The sequence below is a fragment of the Eucalyptus grandis genome, chromosome 2, assembly GCF_016545825.1.
Source record: "Eucalyptus grandis isolate ANBG69807.140 chromosome 2, ASM1654582v1, whole genome shotgun sequence".
NCBI lineage: Eukaryota > Viridiplantae > Streptophyta > Magnoliopsida > Myrtales > Myrtaceae > Eucalyptus > Eucalyptus grandis.
The window spans coordinates 47,869,972-47,886,898 of NC_052613.1; the positions used below are offsets into that span (position 1 = coordinate 47,869,972).

General features: G+C 37.1%; 1 long non-coding RNA gene and 1 other non-coding gene across 2 annotated transcripts; both read right to left on the reverse strand.

Annotated features, from left to right (window-relative positions):
- Nucleotides 1-5,045: 5,045 nt before the first annotated feature.
- On the reverse strand, nucleotides 5,046-5,948 carry LOC120290927. Its single transcript, XR_005548718.1, has 2 exons — nucleotides 5,757-5,948; nucleotides 5,046-5,674 (listed from the first exon to the last, which is right to left on the reverse strand). It is a non-coding gene; the product is annotated as an uncharacterized LOC120290927 (long non-coding RNA).
- A 10,668-nt stretch (nucleotides 5,949-16,616) lies between these two features.
- LOC120290987 lies at nucleotides 16,617-16,697 on the reverse strand. Its single transcript, XR_005548797.1, has one exon. It is a non-coding gene; the product is annotated as a small nucleolar RNA snoR64a (small nucleolar RNA).
- Between the last annotated feature and the right edge of the window lie 230 nt (nucleotides 16,698-16,927).

A 16,927-nucleotide genomic window follows, 5' to 3' on the forward strand; every position in this document is an offset into this window, starting at 1 on the left:
ATTCCTAACATGTTTAGTCCACCAAATGTCGGCTCCATTTCACTCCGCTTAGGACTTCGAGAACTTTCCTATCTCGCCAATATATGTAATGTAGCACACATTTACAGATTGGTTGCAACTCTCTAATCTGTGATCAATCTCCGAAAAAAGAGGGTGGAAAGAAAATTATTTCATAGATATTGCAGCTACAGCCTTCTCATCATTTTCTGATTTAAATTTTGTATAATATAATAGATGAAACATTTAATCAAATCATGGAGATATATACATTCTTCAAAAGCTATCCAGCTGCAATCATGTGCCACTCTGTATCATGGACCAAGTGCTTCTTCATGTGTTACCTTTGGTTATCTTAAAATACTGAATCCTGATGATTTTTGTAGTTGCCGGAAACCTATAACATGGGACAGAGTGTTTGGACCAAAGCCATTGTATACAGATCAATTTGCCAATGTTGGTTGGATCATTCAGGTTAAACACCCCTCTCGCAAAGTGTTCGGATCAAAATCATTATATTTTGATCAATTTGCAAATGTCGGGTGGGACGCCTAATCCAATCACTTCACCATACTTTTCTTTCACTTGTTTCTTTTTATATGACAATATTAAAATTGAGAGTGAGATATTGATCACCAACAAATTATATGTGGAATCTCTTGGTTTGGATTTAGGTTTAGCAACCAACTAATACTCCAATGGAGATCCACAGTTATAATAATAAGGCGCTTGAGGGGCAAAAAGCACCAAGATATAATAGGACTTAACATCACATTTGTACATATTAACTTGAGATTATCATTACAATTGGAAGACCTCATTTTTTTGTAACATTTAAACATGTCCTTTGATGGGTCAACGATGGGTCAATTGCTAAATGTTTGGTCTTACGTCCATATGTCATGTATAATTGTTGTAATGGATAAGACTTACTCTCTATTTATTCCTTTTATTTTATAAGTCGTCTCTCATGTGAAAACATGAATTTGAGATATCACTAGAGAGCATGAAACTCGAGACAGAGTTGAGTCATCCAAGCATATTCGTGCTCTCGCCAAAAGTGTAATTCCACTTGCCATGCCCATGACGGAACAATTCATTAATAAAACAAAACGAGATTAAAGACAACACTACTCACACATTATCAAGAGACAGTTTCTTGAGTAAATATAATTTCCTTTCAGTCTTTAAAAAAACACAAATGCTCTCATTGTCTTGACCAGGCGGACACCAATTTGTGTTCCCACATACTAGCTCAATAATTTTGCCAATTTTCGCCTTTATTAGTACCGTTTATCTAAGAATTATGTGCAAACCAGCAATTGAGATAATTTATCCATTAGATATTGAGTATCATGGTCTCTTCATATTACTACAAGGAAAGGGAGATCCTACTTTTAAAGGTAATAATCCATCTAAATTTCAATTATGCCTCATGTTTAGTGTAAACATAATATTGCAGTAAATTGAACGTGACGATTAAAATTTCGAGTAAGATGATGTAGATTACAAATCTAACTTTATATAACCGTAGCTCATTGACATCCAATTTTTTTCCTCACATTTCCAGTCTCTTTGAGTTAAAAGTTTTCCGTGGATACTGCCTATTAAATTTAGATTTTACTCTCTTTTGTTTTATGTTTTTTTTGTTTTTTTTGGCACATGCATAAGCTTGTGCCCTTTTTGGGTAAAGTCAAATGATAATTCCAGCCATTCAAAGGGGGTACATAGGCATTTTACCAGCCAGTTGAGGGTGCAGTTAGTTAAAAATTAAAAAGAAATAACACTTTAAATTTTATCATAGGGATTAAAAGCAAAACTCACATCCGTCTGATTATGTTGACAATTATACTAACGGTACTCCATTCCATTCACAGAAGAGAAATATATAATGGAGAGAGCTAAAATAGTGAATGTGAGAATTCAACACATATGCCATGCTTAATCCGTGTAATAACATAAGAACGACGCGGCTGCGAAGGAATTTCTCCGTTTTCCAGAGTTGTTTTCCATTCTTGTTTGTCGTGCTGATTCACGCGTCCAGGGTGACGCGGCTGCCAAAGGAATTTCTCGATCGCTTTCCTCTTCCTGCCCACCATCAGATGATTTTCTTGATGATTCGACTTCTTTTTCTGCGTAATGTTTTTGGTCGGCCAAGCTTATTATAATTCGAGGGTTCATAAAACGCACCGGTAATACCGTTTCACCCAGATAGAGAGTTCTCCGGCTTGACAACTCCGTTCATGGAGCCAGAATCTGGAAATCCAGCTCCTCGCAATCCGTCTCAGGTCAGGGTTTCTCATCACGTAGAATCGCAATTCAGGTCGGCGTCGTTCATGTGTTTGACTTAGACGGTGACGCTGGCTGATGTTGAATTGTGCTGCTTTGATCCTGTTGTGGATACTGGATTCAGTGGGTTGTTTGCGTGAAGGTTTGGATAGATTTCTCATTAGGATGCCCACATTTTCTTCTAATTCTGGCTCTCTATCTCATTGAATCCGTATATATGCCCCGGGGGTTTGAAACTTCTCTTGACGTTTGTGCTTTTGATACTCTGTCCATATTAAGCGTCTCAATCACCGTAACTGGGAAACTAGCTGGTTTCATTCATTTTAATTGGCCAAAAAAACAAAATAACTGTCTTGTAATGGAGCTAAATTTCACACGTGGTTGTCTTATTGAATTGGCCTTTGCGGGCGTGTTGTTTCTTTTGTAGTTCGAAGACGATTTGTTTTTCTTCAGAAGCGTGTTGCCCGATAAGTGACTCGATATGCTGGAAGGGTAGCGATGGAGTTGTTGGAATGAGTTCAATGTGAATTCTGATCGAAAGTTGTTGATGCAAATCATTGATCCTTCAGTTTCCCGCAATTCTGTTTTAGATAAACGGAGCATCCTCGTAGATAGCCCATCGTTACTTTCCAACCATGAAGATATCCTATATATCCACCACCTTATTTTGTTGTTTTATTGAAGTTTTCGTTACGAACCATCGGCCTTCCAGTTTCTTTGAGTTATATACAGTTGTCTCGACTTTCCAATACAACTTGCCATTTTTTAGACTATTTGTTTACATGAAAAAGAACAATTAGAAAAATATTTTCTTAAAAATAATATTCACCTTTTCGCGGAAATGTTTAAAAATAAATTATTATTAATACCGAAAATATTTTACATTAACTAATTATTTTAAACAATATAAGCGGTTATTTATAGAAAATATTTTTCAATCATTCATTTTCCGTAAAAAACAAATAGAGCATTGAGTTTCATTCGATTCATGAAATAAACACAGGGAAAATGTTTTTCCTTTTTCGACGTTTTTGAATTTTCTAATGTTCGCTTCATTGACAATAAACTAGTTCAAGAAAAACATTTCCGCCAATGGAAAAACACTATCAAAAGTGGGGAAAAGAACAAATCTGATATATATGACTGTACATGTGGCCTCACAGCTTTCTTGGGTCAACCCGAGCACTTCGCCTCTTTATCACTGTACCAGCACATTTGTTGGGATGTTACATAAACTTGTGTTTGCTATTTATTTGTCATATATATATATATATATATATATATATATATATATATATATATATATTAAGTGCAGACTTTATATTTCATCTAGTAAATTGCACGTTAAGTAAAAACGAGGGCCCCCTTCAGCATCTTCTCCTAGACTTAATACCGGTGAGACGGTGATAAAGGAAGGGTATATGGACCTTCTAATAGGGTTTTTTCTATACTTCTCGAGGGAGATGAAATCCTTTATTCTTATCTGAGTCCTCATAATTCCGTGATTAGTAATCCATGTGTTTAGGGGTGATCGTGAAATTTGTGTGACTAAATATACGAAAAGTTGAGACTTATTGAGACCATCATGTGAAACAGAGCATATCCAATTTTATGCGGCCAGCACTTGTTAGCACTTTACTTTCAACTTTTTTATCCCAAATTCTCCCACGATACTATTTTTTTCTCTTTTATTCGTGGCTTTTTTCCTGCACATTAATTGAATTATTAGCAAAATTCTCCATTCCTTCTATTCCGCTTTCATTTCTCGCAACAAGACCTTATAATACAAAGATTTGCAGTAAAAAAATACCAAACGAACCTAAAAAAATCACTTTCATAAATAACGTGTTGTATTTATTGCTAGGATTGATCTAAGAACACTGCTAGTTGAAGTCATTATATAGACTTCGCAAATATGATGACAGCAAGTACGCACAATCTTCCCAATTCTGCGCTGTAAGACTACCAATTTAACCATGTCATCACCATATTAAATGTCCTAGAAGTACACTAAATATAGCAAATTGTCAAGTTTATTTCCTACTTTAATCATCTTTTATTGTTTTTTGATAATTTAAAGGCCCCTGAGTTTCAAGTGGGCAAAGTGCTTCCTAAGTTGGATTTCATGTCAAAGACGTGGGCTGGATCTCGGAAGGTCTTCATCGGCAAACTTGCTTTCTGTTGGATAAACGTAAGCACGAGCACAAACGCCATCAATGATTCCAAATTAATCTCTTCATTAAAATGAAGACGAAATCAAGGCGAAGAATTTACAAGCAGAAGATCAATTTGGACGTAGAATTTCTAGCAGATGCAACCCAGTGAAATTAATACGAATCGAAAATAGAAAAAGAAAAGACTAAAATGCTGTAAAGTCTCTTGGAACGGAAAAAAAGAGAGTAGATCCCCTTCACTGATTGGGTTTCTTCCTTAATAACTATATGGAGAAATGAGAACGCTAGTGACATAGAAATTGGAACTCATGAAGATTGGACCCCAAACAAGTGATTGAAGTTGACATCCGTCTGCCATCACAAGCATAGAGATGACATGGAGCAAAACATGCAACTATACACACCGGAAAACAACAATAAGCACAACTTAAAACAAAGCTTACTTTTTTCTCTCTCTTTTTTGGGTAGAAAAACAAACCTTTAGCTGGATAGTTTTCGCAATCTTAGATTCCAAGCAAGAGACAGCCTATGATGCTTCCAATGCCAATCTTATTTTGAGACCAAGGCAATTCTCAAAACCATGCATAACAAAGAGCTTGATAATTTTGATTACATCAACAACCCAACTACCTGTATCCGATACAAACTATTCATGGACTCAAGATATAACAGATACAGTGGTTCCATATAAACTCTAATAGACACTTCAGAAAATCTTTCCCTGAGCAGCTTGTTATATCAAACCAAATTCGTAATTCCGAACTCTTGGAGTTTTATGAATCCAACAAAGCTGCAGCACCTTGCTCCATACTTGATTAGAGAAACTACACTCGAAAAATAGATGAGAGCAAGATTCCATGCTTATATTACAGAACAATCAGAGAGATCTAGTACTCCCAACACACCAACCGTAAATCCTCTTAAAAGTGGGGAGTTTATCACGTATTACCAACCAAGATAAAAAGCCAGCTCTTGGCACATTAGGGGAGAACCCACAAGTTTGTGCCAGTCAACATTTTACTCCTGCTTCTGACAATTTTGCAAGCAACAAAGGAGTTATAGCAACCGTTTGAAGAAGCTTTTGCATACAACTTCATCTGCAGCTGAGGAATTAGGAAAATTCACACCACAAACTGCACCTTGGATGGAAACCAACTCTTCAGACCTAGCAGATACTTTTAATGAGAGCCATGAATTACAGCAGATACTTTGGCCTGCAGAGGAAGAGAAGGGTCATAAATTCTTCACCTTGAGAATGATTCTGGCAAGATCCCAGCATGGTGCCACAAATCATACCAAATTATCTCTGTTACCCACCGTATATCTGGTGCAGGGTTTCAATGTATTCCTAACCTTTAATAACCTCTTCCAAGCACAAGTAGCATCTGGTTTAAAGTCAAAACGATAGCTACAGAGCTAGGCAAAAATAGAGACCCACACCTCAACAAAATAATCCACAGACACTTCAACATAAGCAAGATTTAACAAGCCAGTCTTCAAAATGCCAAGGCCTCCAAACTGCTTAGGAAGGCAGACAGGGGTCCCATCTAACTCTTTGATCCTTTTGCATCAAAGGAAAGCTCTCCTTCCAAAGGCAACAAAAAAGCTCTACAGATTATGAACTTTTTTGCTCAATCTTTTTTAATAACTTTCTCTGGGCAACAAAAAGAGATTGACACTACTTGTTTAACCAGATTATGAACAATAGATTTAATGAGCTGAAGTCAGCTGGCATATGAAAGTGGAGTTTTTTAGACTGTCCTGAGAAGAGCTTTAAATCCCATTGTAGCAGAAACAAATTCAATCAATGCCAAGAATCCTGGTCTGAAAAGTCTTCTATCAACAATCCCAAATCACTAGAAGAACTAACCAAATGCTCAGGAAAAGAACATAGGGTTGGCTGATTGGTCATGCTGTTGATTTGATTAGCTGCATGTTGCATTTCCTAAAAGCTTGTTCCGAAGTCTGAAACATGCTTCAAACCAATGTATACATAACGTCCATAACTCGATTGCAACTCAGGGGAAAAAAACTCAAGTAGGAAAGAACCTATTCCTTAGCAAAGACACAAAATATGACAAAAATGTGGTCGTCTCTACAATAATCACATCCAATCAGCATCTTCCTCCTAGACTTGATAAGATAACAAACAGCGTTGGAACAAGGAAGCTATAAAAAATAAACAAATATTAGAGAAACCGTCGCAAACTACTGAGATCAATCATGCCGCGTTTAACCGAGGAAATGCATGACTTTTAATACTTAAATATTAAAAAAAAGTTGATTTTTTTTATTCCCAGGAACAATCCCAAAATCAAAACCAATCTATTTTTATTTTTTTATTTTCCTTTTCTCTTCCTTCTTCTTCTTCTTCTTCCCTCTCTCTTCTTCTTTCATTGCCCCCGCCATCAGCTGCCACCACCGGTCGTCGGTGACCATTTGGACGAGCTTGCCGAAGGCTCGCCCAACCACCAGTAGGCCGAGCCTCACTAGTGGCTAGGCAGGCCTCGTCGGTGGCCAGGCGAGCCTCGCTTGGGCCTCCACCGGCCACCGGCCACTGGTGACGGTCGAGCCATGGCTAGGCGAGGGTTGACCTCTCCCATATCCGGTGAAATTGAGCTTGCTCGGCCTATGATGGGGCTTGACCTCGTTGGGCCATCACGAGGTTGCCCTCAAGTTGGCCGGGTGACGCTGACCTTGTAGTGGCTTAGCGAGGTCGAGCCTCACCGGTGGCTAGGTTGACCTCGGACATTGTGAGGTCGGCCTTGTGTTGGTTGGGTGACGCCGACCTTGTGGTGGCTAGGCGAGCTTGGCCTCACTAGATCTGGGCGAGGCCACTCGTCTAGCTGTCGGTGAGGCTCAAACAATGAGGTGTGGCCTCACTAGGGGCGGCGATGCTTTAGTGAGGTCACCAGCCCTCATTTGGCTAGTCGTCGGTCATCCCTTGGTCGGCGACTGGCCAAAGCTTGAAGAAGAAGAAGAGAAACAAAAGAAAAAAAAAGAAAAGAAGAAAAATAAAATTATTAAAATTAAAAGAAAATGATTAAGATTAAAAATTTTGAGAACGGTACCAAACACAATTCTATTTCGGGAGTAAAATTTTTGGATAGTTACCAAACGCTTTAAAATGCTTAGAAATTGTTTCTAGGAATAGAATAAAAAAAGAATAATTTCCGATCAGAAATTGTTCCTGGAAACAGAATGATTACCAAATGCACCTTAAACTGCCAAACTAAGATGATGTCAATAAAATCATAATCCTAGGAATAATGTTTTAGGGCTAGAACTATCACCTAGAGAGAGTTGAATAAGTGAATATGTTGAATTTAAAAACAATTGAAACTAATATTGCAAAGGACAACATTTGGTGATAAATTGTGCAATGGACAGATCTTACCAATATGCAATAATCTATCTCAAGAATAAATAAGAGTTTAAGAGATAGAAAAGTGCATATAGCAATTATAGTGGTTTGGCTTTTCTATGTCCACTCTCTTACGCTGACAACTTCTCGACTAAATTCCACTAAATGAGTCAATTAGAGGTTATAACAACTGAGTACTCTCGAGTTTAGTAAGTGTGATCAAATCTTTTGACCTCGTACTCCAACAAGAACCTCTAAGTGATTATAAAATTATGCTTAAGAAGACAAATATGTAAGAATGAAGCTTTCTTTAAACTTTGGAATTTCAGACTTTAAAAAACTCTTGCATCTCTTTAACATCATGATCTCCTTAAATACTCCTCGATGTCCAAGCTAACCATTGGACAAAAACTTTGAGGATCATTCATCCAATCAACTCGTTGGACTTGAATGATACTAGAAGATCTGATTGCTTTAAGAATGCCGATAATGAAATCTCCCTTTGATTTTGCCACCCATACAACATATTGGGTTTCCATAAGTTGAATTCTTAATATGTTTTGTCTCCATTAGTTTGAACCAAGAATTGTGATGTTTTAACTTATATTTGATATTTTTTGCTTCTGGACAATCCATATATATGGCAAGGAATCCACACCAATCTACTAATTGTTGCACAAGGGTTCAACATCTCTTCACCATGACTTTGAATCCGAAGAATAACATCTAATCGTATATCCTAGAATTTCTGCCTGATCAAACTTATCATAAGAAACATAAGTCACTCAAGAAAAGTTTTATCAATCTTCAAAATAATCTAAGAGTATTTCCACAATGGGCCCAAGCTTTCATTTTAGGTCATCCTCATCTAACAAGAAAATATTGAATGATCATGAAGATCTAAGTCCAGACTTTATTACGATATTATGTTAGTCTCACGGTAGAATTTGAATAAATAACGATTCAAATGAAATTGATCCTTATGTAATTTCAAAATAATGGTATAACTTTTCTTCTAATGGATTTTTTTCAAAAAACCACCAAATTGTATTGAAAATTTTCTTAGGTATAGAACTTAATTAAAAACGTGTATTATAGTACTTACGCATTAAAAGGCTTTGTAGATAGTGTTCGCTATTCTCCATGTTGCTGCAACTTTGTTGCATTTTTCTTCATTGCTTCACCTACAAATGGAACAACTTTGTCACGACTATACAGTGGCCATCTAATTTCCCATACGATTACCAGAGTATTTATTCGAAACATCCAAATATTAGTCCATACCATGATAATGTCTAGTGGTATATATACTTATCGTTCCCGTATTGATTTTCATTATCTTTTGCGTAAATTTCTCTTCACTTCTAGAGGATCGTCCAAAAGGTACTGCGGTTAAATTAGAAGCCCTCGTGGGCATCGGCTTACCATGGTTAATGATCATTATGTGCGTATTTTGCTGCATAAGCCGCAAAATCCGGCTTCAAGGTCAGGTCCAACAATACCAAACGGACCTGGCATCTTCAGCCAGAGAAGTCGAAGCCGTCTTGGTCATGATAGGAATGGACACGCCCACGATCGAATCCTATCCAAAGACTCAAATAGGCGATGCGGTGTCGCCGTTGCCCGGGGACGACACTTGCTCGATATGCTTGTCGGAGTATAGACCGGAGGAGACGGTGCGGATGATTCCGGAGTGCAATATTATTTTCATGCTCATTGCATTGACCCATGGCTCAAGAGGAATGCTAGTTGCCCTTTGTGTAGAAATCACCAAGGGTACGTGTTTTATCTTCCACACGGTTGTTTGTTGCTCATAGAAATTTCAATTTCAACTCAAGTACTTGGTGGGTGATTATAACATGGTCTGGCCAGAAAAAAAAGGTACTCTTTGGAGTTTAGATAGAAATGAAATAGGGAATGCAAGTGTTGATAGGAACGAACTTGGTGTTTTACGCACTAAATGAGATGGAATCACATATCGACTCGATTTCTACTTGGGTCTAGGGTTTCTTTTGAAGGCATTGCACACATTTTTAGTTTGTCTGAAATTTTATTATCATAACGCATGGACATTCGTTTCAAATAATGTAATTCTTTGGGCACATTGCACACGTTTTTAGTTTGTCTGAAATATTAATATCATGATGCATAGACAATCATTTCGAATAACATAATTATTTGGGCCACAAATAAGAATTTCGTGTTTCGTAGTAGTTTAAGTTGCGTTCCACGCATGTATGTGAATCCAAAGTTGTAGTGCTTATTCTAATTATTGTTTTGTGGTTTGTCCAGGTCGACCAACTCCACGGTCTCAAATCTTGACTGATACGTCGTTGCTTTTGAATAATGATCCGATCATGATTGCAATGGAGTTCATTGTTCTGCGCATGTGTATTGTTTGCAGTCATGCATGGACTTGAATTCGATAGGATTCTTCGAGGTTTGGAGTCCATTTGAGAAAGCACCGTTCCTAAATCAAATTCGATGAACCTCGCCACGAAAGGGAACTTTGTCATCCGAAAGGGAACTTTGTCATCCGACTCGAGCCTCGTTTCTTTTTCTCATCTTTTGTTCTTGATTTGAAGCTGTACATAGTCACATTGTTAGTGAGCTCAATATCCCACGTTCTATTAAATCTCTCTCTCTCTCTCTCTCTCTCTCTCTCTATCTATGAATGTCTATGTACACTTGTTTATGTGTGTGTTTGTGAAGAAATAAAATTGTACAATCAATTCTAAATCTGCTTGACATATATAAATTCTGTTTTCAACTTTCTAATTTTACTAATTAAGTTCTAAATCTCTGCGCAAAATATTAGTTTCGGCTAATATTCTCCGAAACCGCCGACGTGGCTAAGTGCAATGCAGATGGTCAGTGATAACTAGATTATCATGTCAATAATTTTTGTTGAAGATTGATTGGAATGCTAATTAGAATTTCACACAAAAGTTTAAGACTTAATTTGTAAAATTTGAAAAGTTTAAGAATGAATTAGTATCCATATAATAAGTTTAGAATTGACTGGGTAACTTTTTTCTTTGTGCATGCCGGTGTTGAATCGACCTATGGTGAATCCGAAAGGATTGAAAAACGAGCAAAAGTTTGTTCTCTTGCTATAGCTCGTAGACAAAGTGATCAAAGTAAAAGATGAATTAATTGATATATGTGTAAATAAGGTATACCTACTCTCAAGAGCAAATCGCCAATTAAAAATTGCTAAAATCAATCTAAATAACAAGAAAGGCAAATTGCTGGAGATTAACGGAAACTAAAGGATGGTGTTGGAATTAAAGGAAATTGACCCAAATAGCACAAAATGATAGGGAAATCAAAGCGTAAACATTGGAAAATAAACTTAAATAGAATTACAATGAGTTCAGGACACCTGGAGTGCCAAAACTTGGCATATGGGACAATTAATTGTCAAAAGTTAGGAAAGTGACACTTAAGTGTCAAACTCAGAGCAAAATGGATCAATGAAGTACCAACAACGAGGAAATCCATCCAAAATGCATACATGGTGATTTTCCGATGAGACAAGTGTAAAACGACATCGTTTTGCACGTTAACGTGGCTAGACAAGTGCAAAAATGACATTGTTTTGTTGTTGACATGCCTAAATAAGCAATATGAAAATTAATTAAATTAAATTTAAAACCAAATTAAAAAAGAAGAAGAAGATGAATAGCGATTGAGGGCTCGGCCCTCGCGGTTACCGCCTCCCCATCGTTGCGGGAAGGGTCGACGACAATGGGGAGAAGGTCGGCCGGGGTTGCCTAACACCGCGAGGCCAACAACCTCGGTCGACCAGCGGTAGGGCTCGCAAACCCTTGCCTAGATTTAGGGCGGGGTTGCAACCCTCCCCCAGATTTGGTGAGGGTCACCAGCTCCGCTTAGTCGGGCCAAAGGCTGCTATCCGTTGGGGTTGCGGGCCTCATCGTTGATCAAGCGGGGTCATCAGCCCTTCTCGGTGATGGCGGGCGTAGCAGGGCGAGCCCTTAGCCACTGTTCATTTAAAAAAATACATTTAATTTTAAATTAAAATTCAAATCCGTGCCAAAAAAAACGTCGTTTTTGCATTTTTGCTAAGTCAGCTTTTCAAAGAACCACATAGGCAAGCAAAATTAATAAAAAATAGCCATGTGGGATTTACGGCGGAGTTCACTAGAAGTGGCACTCAAGTGTCCAATTTTTTTTTTAAAAAGTCACATTTAAGTGTCATTTTCCTAACTTTTGACTAAGTATCCCATTGTGCAAAGTTTTGGCACTTAAGTGTCCCCTTATGTAAAGTTTTGGCACTTAAGTGTCCCCTTATGTAAAGTTTTGGCACTTGGAGTGTTCTTTTGCAAAAAAACACTTGATATTCAAACCAAAATTTTGAATTACAAAGGTGAGAATGCCTTTATTTCTAAGACTAGGTAGTTGCTTCAAAGTCGCTTCCTAAGAATGATGGAGCATCAAGTTCCAATTGCCCTAACCCTTTTGGTTCACACAAGTGTTTCAAATATCGAGGATATGGACATATTGCCTTCAATTATCCCGATTATAAGATTGTCTCTGTAATAGAAGAAGAACTTAAAGAAGAGAGACATGAAGACTCACCTAGCTCCAATGAGGGATCAAAGGAGGTAGATGAAGTTAATTATGGAGATCATGGGGAGTCTCTAATCCTTCATTGAATCTTGAATGTTACTCCTAATGAAGAAGGCACATGGCTTCACAACAATATTTTTCACATTAGATGCACTTCTCATGGAGATGTGTGTAATGTTATAATTGATGGAGGTAGCTGCTATAACAATGATGGATAAATTGCATTTCAAGACGGAAGAATGCCCGCAACTTTACAAGCTTTCTTGGCATTGTAAAGGGGATGAGGTAAGGGATGATAAAAGATGTCTTATTTAAATCTTCATTGGGAAAATTATGGTGTGATGTTGTTCCCATGGATGCTTGTCGTTTACTTCTTGGGAAACCTTGACAATTTGATAGAAAAACTAAACATAATGGGTTCAAGAATACTCAGGGTATGTGTGGTAACCATTTTATTCCCGGAAATAATTACTCATCGAAATAATTATTTTTTATTATGTTCTCGAAAATAATTTCTAAGCATTTTAAGACATTTAGTAACTGTTCAAAGTTTCTACTCCGGGATAGAATTGTGTTTTGTACCGTTTTCAAAATTTCTAATTCAAATGTTTTTCTTTTAATTTTTAATGATTTTATTACTTTTTTTTTCCCTTTCTCTTCAAGCTTTGGCCAGTCATCGGCTAGGGATGACTGGCGATCTTCTCGGAGCGTCGCCGACCCTAGGGAGGCCGTGCCTCATCGACCGAGCCTCGCTAACAATTGGGCGAGGCTCGCAGGTGGCCAAGGGAGGCTCGTTTGGCCATTAGCAAGCTTGTCGAACCTCGCCCTAGCTGGCGGGCCTCTAGTGAGCTCAATGGACCTCACCCCGCCAATCGTCGACAATGGGTGGTGGTGGACGGCGGCTAATGGAAGAGGGAGAGGAAGAAGAACAATAAGAGAAAAATAGGTTGGCTTAATTCTAGAATTATTCTTGAAAACAAAGAATCATTTTTTTTTTTTTTTTTGTATTTCTTGATTCCATTCCAAATTTATTCCGAGAACAAATTTGTTCCCGAGAACATAAATTTTGCTAAACGGATTTTTGTTTTAAATCTACTTCCAGAAATAAAAGAATAAAAATTTTCACTATTTGGCTGGTTACCAAACGCGCCATTTGGTAACGATTCTGTTCCTAGAACAATTTTTTATCGAAATGGTTTTTTCTAATCTATTTTCAAAAACGATTTTTGAGCAAAAGAACGCACTTCATAACTATCCAAGATTTCTATTCCCAGGATAGAAATGCACTTGGTAAGATTTTTTAATTTTTTTGTTTCTTTTAACTTTTTAATACTTTTGTCATATTTTTCTTATTTTTCTTTTTTCTTCTTCTTCTTCTTCTTCTTCTTTCTTCTTTATAGTTAGTTGCCGGCCACTACCGTGGTGGGCAACTTGGGTTAGTGAGGTCCGGTGAGCTCTCCTAGTCATCGGCGAGGCTCAACCTTGCCTAGGCGGCACGAGGTTAGCCTCCCTCTGGCCTAGCGAGGCCGAGCCTTGTCGTGGCTGTGTGAGGCTTAGCCTTGCCTTGCCTAGCCATAGTGAGGCTAGAGCTGACGGGCCTTCTCGTGGCTTGGCAGGCCGAAAGGAAGAAGAAGAAAGGGAAGAGAAGAACATAAAAGAGAAGAAAAGAGGAGAGAAGAAAAAAAAAGGAATTGATTCTAGAAATTGTTTTCGGGAACAAGAATCAAATTTTTTTTTTTTTTTTTTTTTTGATTCTGTTCCAAATCTATTTCCGGGAACAAAAAAATTACCAATCAGATTTATGTTCTTTTTTTTTTTTTTTTTTCGGGGAACAAAAGAACAGAAATAGCTGTTCCGAGGATGATTACCAAACAAGGCCTAAAGGTACGTACTGTTGCCCATGATTTCATTGTCCCTCGGCAATATCTTCTTCTATGTGATTGTTTTGTGGGGCTACAGTGCTAGGTTACTGTCCTAGTTCTTCTATTACTAGTTTCTTAGGAAATATTTGAAATTTTGAATCATTACCTAAAAAATGATGTTATTGTTGAAATTGCGTAATATAAAAAAAAATTATATTTGAAGAAAATAAAGATACTTCAATGTTTGAATTTTGTTGGGAATGTTGTTGCAAATAGAAACGATTGCACGGTGAAACATGTAAGAGGGAAAATAAAATTATTAACTTGCGCATTTTCCTTGAATCCGATATATTTAAATTAATAATTGAGAATAATTAAGAAAAAAAGATTGAGATTCCTTAAAAGGAATTGCTTTTTACTTTATATAATAGTATAGATATGTATTATCTGGCCCACCAATTATAATTCTAGTCTTGATAGCAATTTTTAATGCGTTATGACACATGCATGTATATCCAAAACAAGTAGTGCTTTACATTTTTGAAATGATGTTAACAAATTAAGCAAGCATCATCGAACATTGCTTATTTAGTTTCTTAAGTCAAGAAAAAAAGTTGAGCGCAATTTAGTAGTACCATCTGGCTTGTGATCCTACCCCGTCTATCTTGCAATCCAGAATCTGCACAATGATCAGTTTCCTAGGTCATCAAATGATTTTAGGGAAGTGAAGCCATTACTTCTTGATAAATGGCTTGTTACAGTAATGAAAACAAGAAAAAGAGGACAAGTTTTGCTTTTGAAAAGAACAAAATAATTTTTTTGAAAGCTTGATTCATTTAAGATAGGGCAAATACCACAAAAAACCATAAACCATATCTATTGTGATACAAATACTCGAAACTTTTTTTTTTTTTGTGTTATAAAAAATTCTAAACTTACCTATTGTGACACAAACCCTCTATTTTAATTTCGTTCGGGGTATATTTATCATTACCGTAAGTTCGGGATTTTTTTTTATGACACAAAAAAGCATAGGGTATTTATGTCACAATGAGTAAATTTAGGATTTTTAGTAACATAAAATAGTTCGAAATATTTGTGTCACAGTGAGCATAATTTGGTATTTTTTCCGAGCTCAACCCTTTAAGATAACAAATTCAAATTTTCTGACTTATAAAGATTTAACTTACCAAAGGAGATAGAAAATTAGAAAAATCATTTTGAATGTAGAAGTAGTTAGAGGTTTAAGGAATCATCATAGAGTTTAGAGTTATGAGATTGAAACTATATTATGGGATTTCCTTTGCTCTCTATGAAAATAGTTTCTTGAAGTCCCTAATTTATTTTTGATGGTTGCCTAGGTCTGCCACGTCCAGGGTCTCAACTCAGGGAGAAGATACTTCGTATGCTGATCATACCATCGTCAATCAACATGAAAGACAACAAGCCAATTAACAATGAGTGATTTCAAAATTTTCGCACCATATAAAATGTAAATTAGCACATGAGTGACGTGATTGGCCAGTCTCACACATCGGTCTGCTTTGTAAAAATACTTTTCTCAACTTTAGGGTCATTCGAGACTCATATATGATATTGGTAAAAGTAGAAGAGTTTGTTGACCTGTATATAGATGGAGTTATTGTGTGTGTACTTTTTCTTTCATTTTTTGGCAATCGGTTTAAGACCTAACCACAAATCAAAGAGAGCTGGCACTATACCATTCAACGGGCATTGTACATGTATTCAAATTTTGACGATATCAATTTTCTAAGGAAAATACTGATGATGCCATAATTTTCCTTCGACACTTAGTTCAGTTTCAAATTTTTTTGACTGATCACTCAATTGCAATATCAGTGAAAAAACAATCACCAACAACATATTCCAATGAAGAGTTCTATGTGACTTTTTTTATTGATTTTTTTTAGCCCGATGTGGCTTTTTTCCCTAAAAATTAAAGTCCAACGGGGGCAAGAGGCAAGATCACATGGCACTTATTACTAATTTGACTTCATTTAAGGTAAACTATAGAGTTCAACAAGGATTGACACTTCTCAACATGGCCGATTCCATCGATTCCTCTTCCCAAGACAATGAAGCTCTTCCACCTTCCATTGCTTCACTTTATCCATCCTCTGAACAGACTCCGCGTCTTTCTTCTTCCCATGAACTAATCAAAATGGCACTTTCTGTTCTGCTTCACCTGATGAAAGTGGGTGCGATGGTTTTGAGGGCGCGATCGCAAGTTTGTGCCAAGTGTTGGAATCAAGTGACCGTGCTTCGGATTCGTTGTTGTGCAGAGAAGTCTGACGATAAAAGTATCGCAGAAGAGACGCGTCAGATCTTCCTATTCAACTTGTTGAATTATAATACTAAAAAATTAGAGCATGAGTACTCAACCACCAGAAAAAGAAGCCCGTCGTTTCCTTCTTCAAACACAAACGCTCCTACCCACAAAATGGAAACTGTTTATTTCTATCACGAATGTCATGCGATGAGCAAGCATGCAAGCACCTAGAGATTACCAGATAAAAAACAGTTGCATTGTCGATGAATTTCGGCTTACGTAGAGAAAATGCGAGAAGACGGGAAATACAGTGGTTCTGGGTTCGCATCAATGGATGGCCAGCATAGGTTAGGCCGGT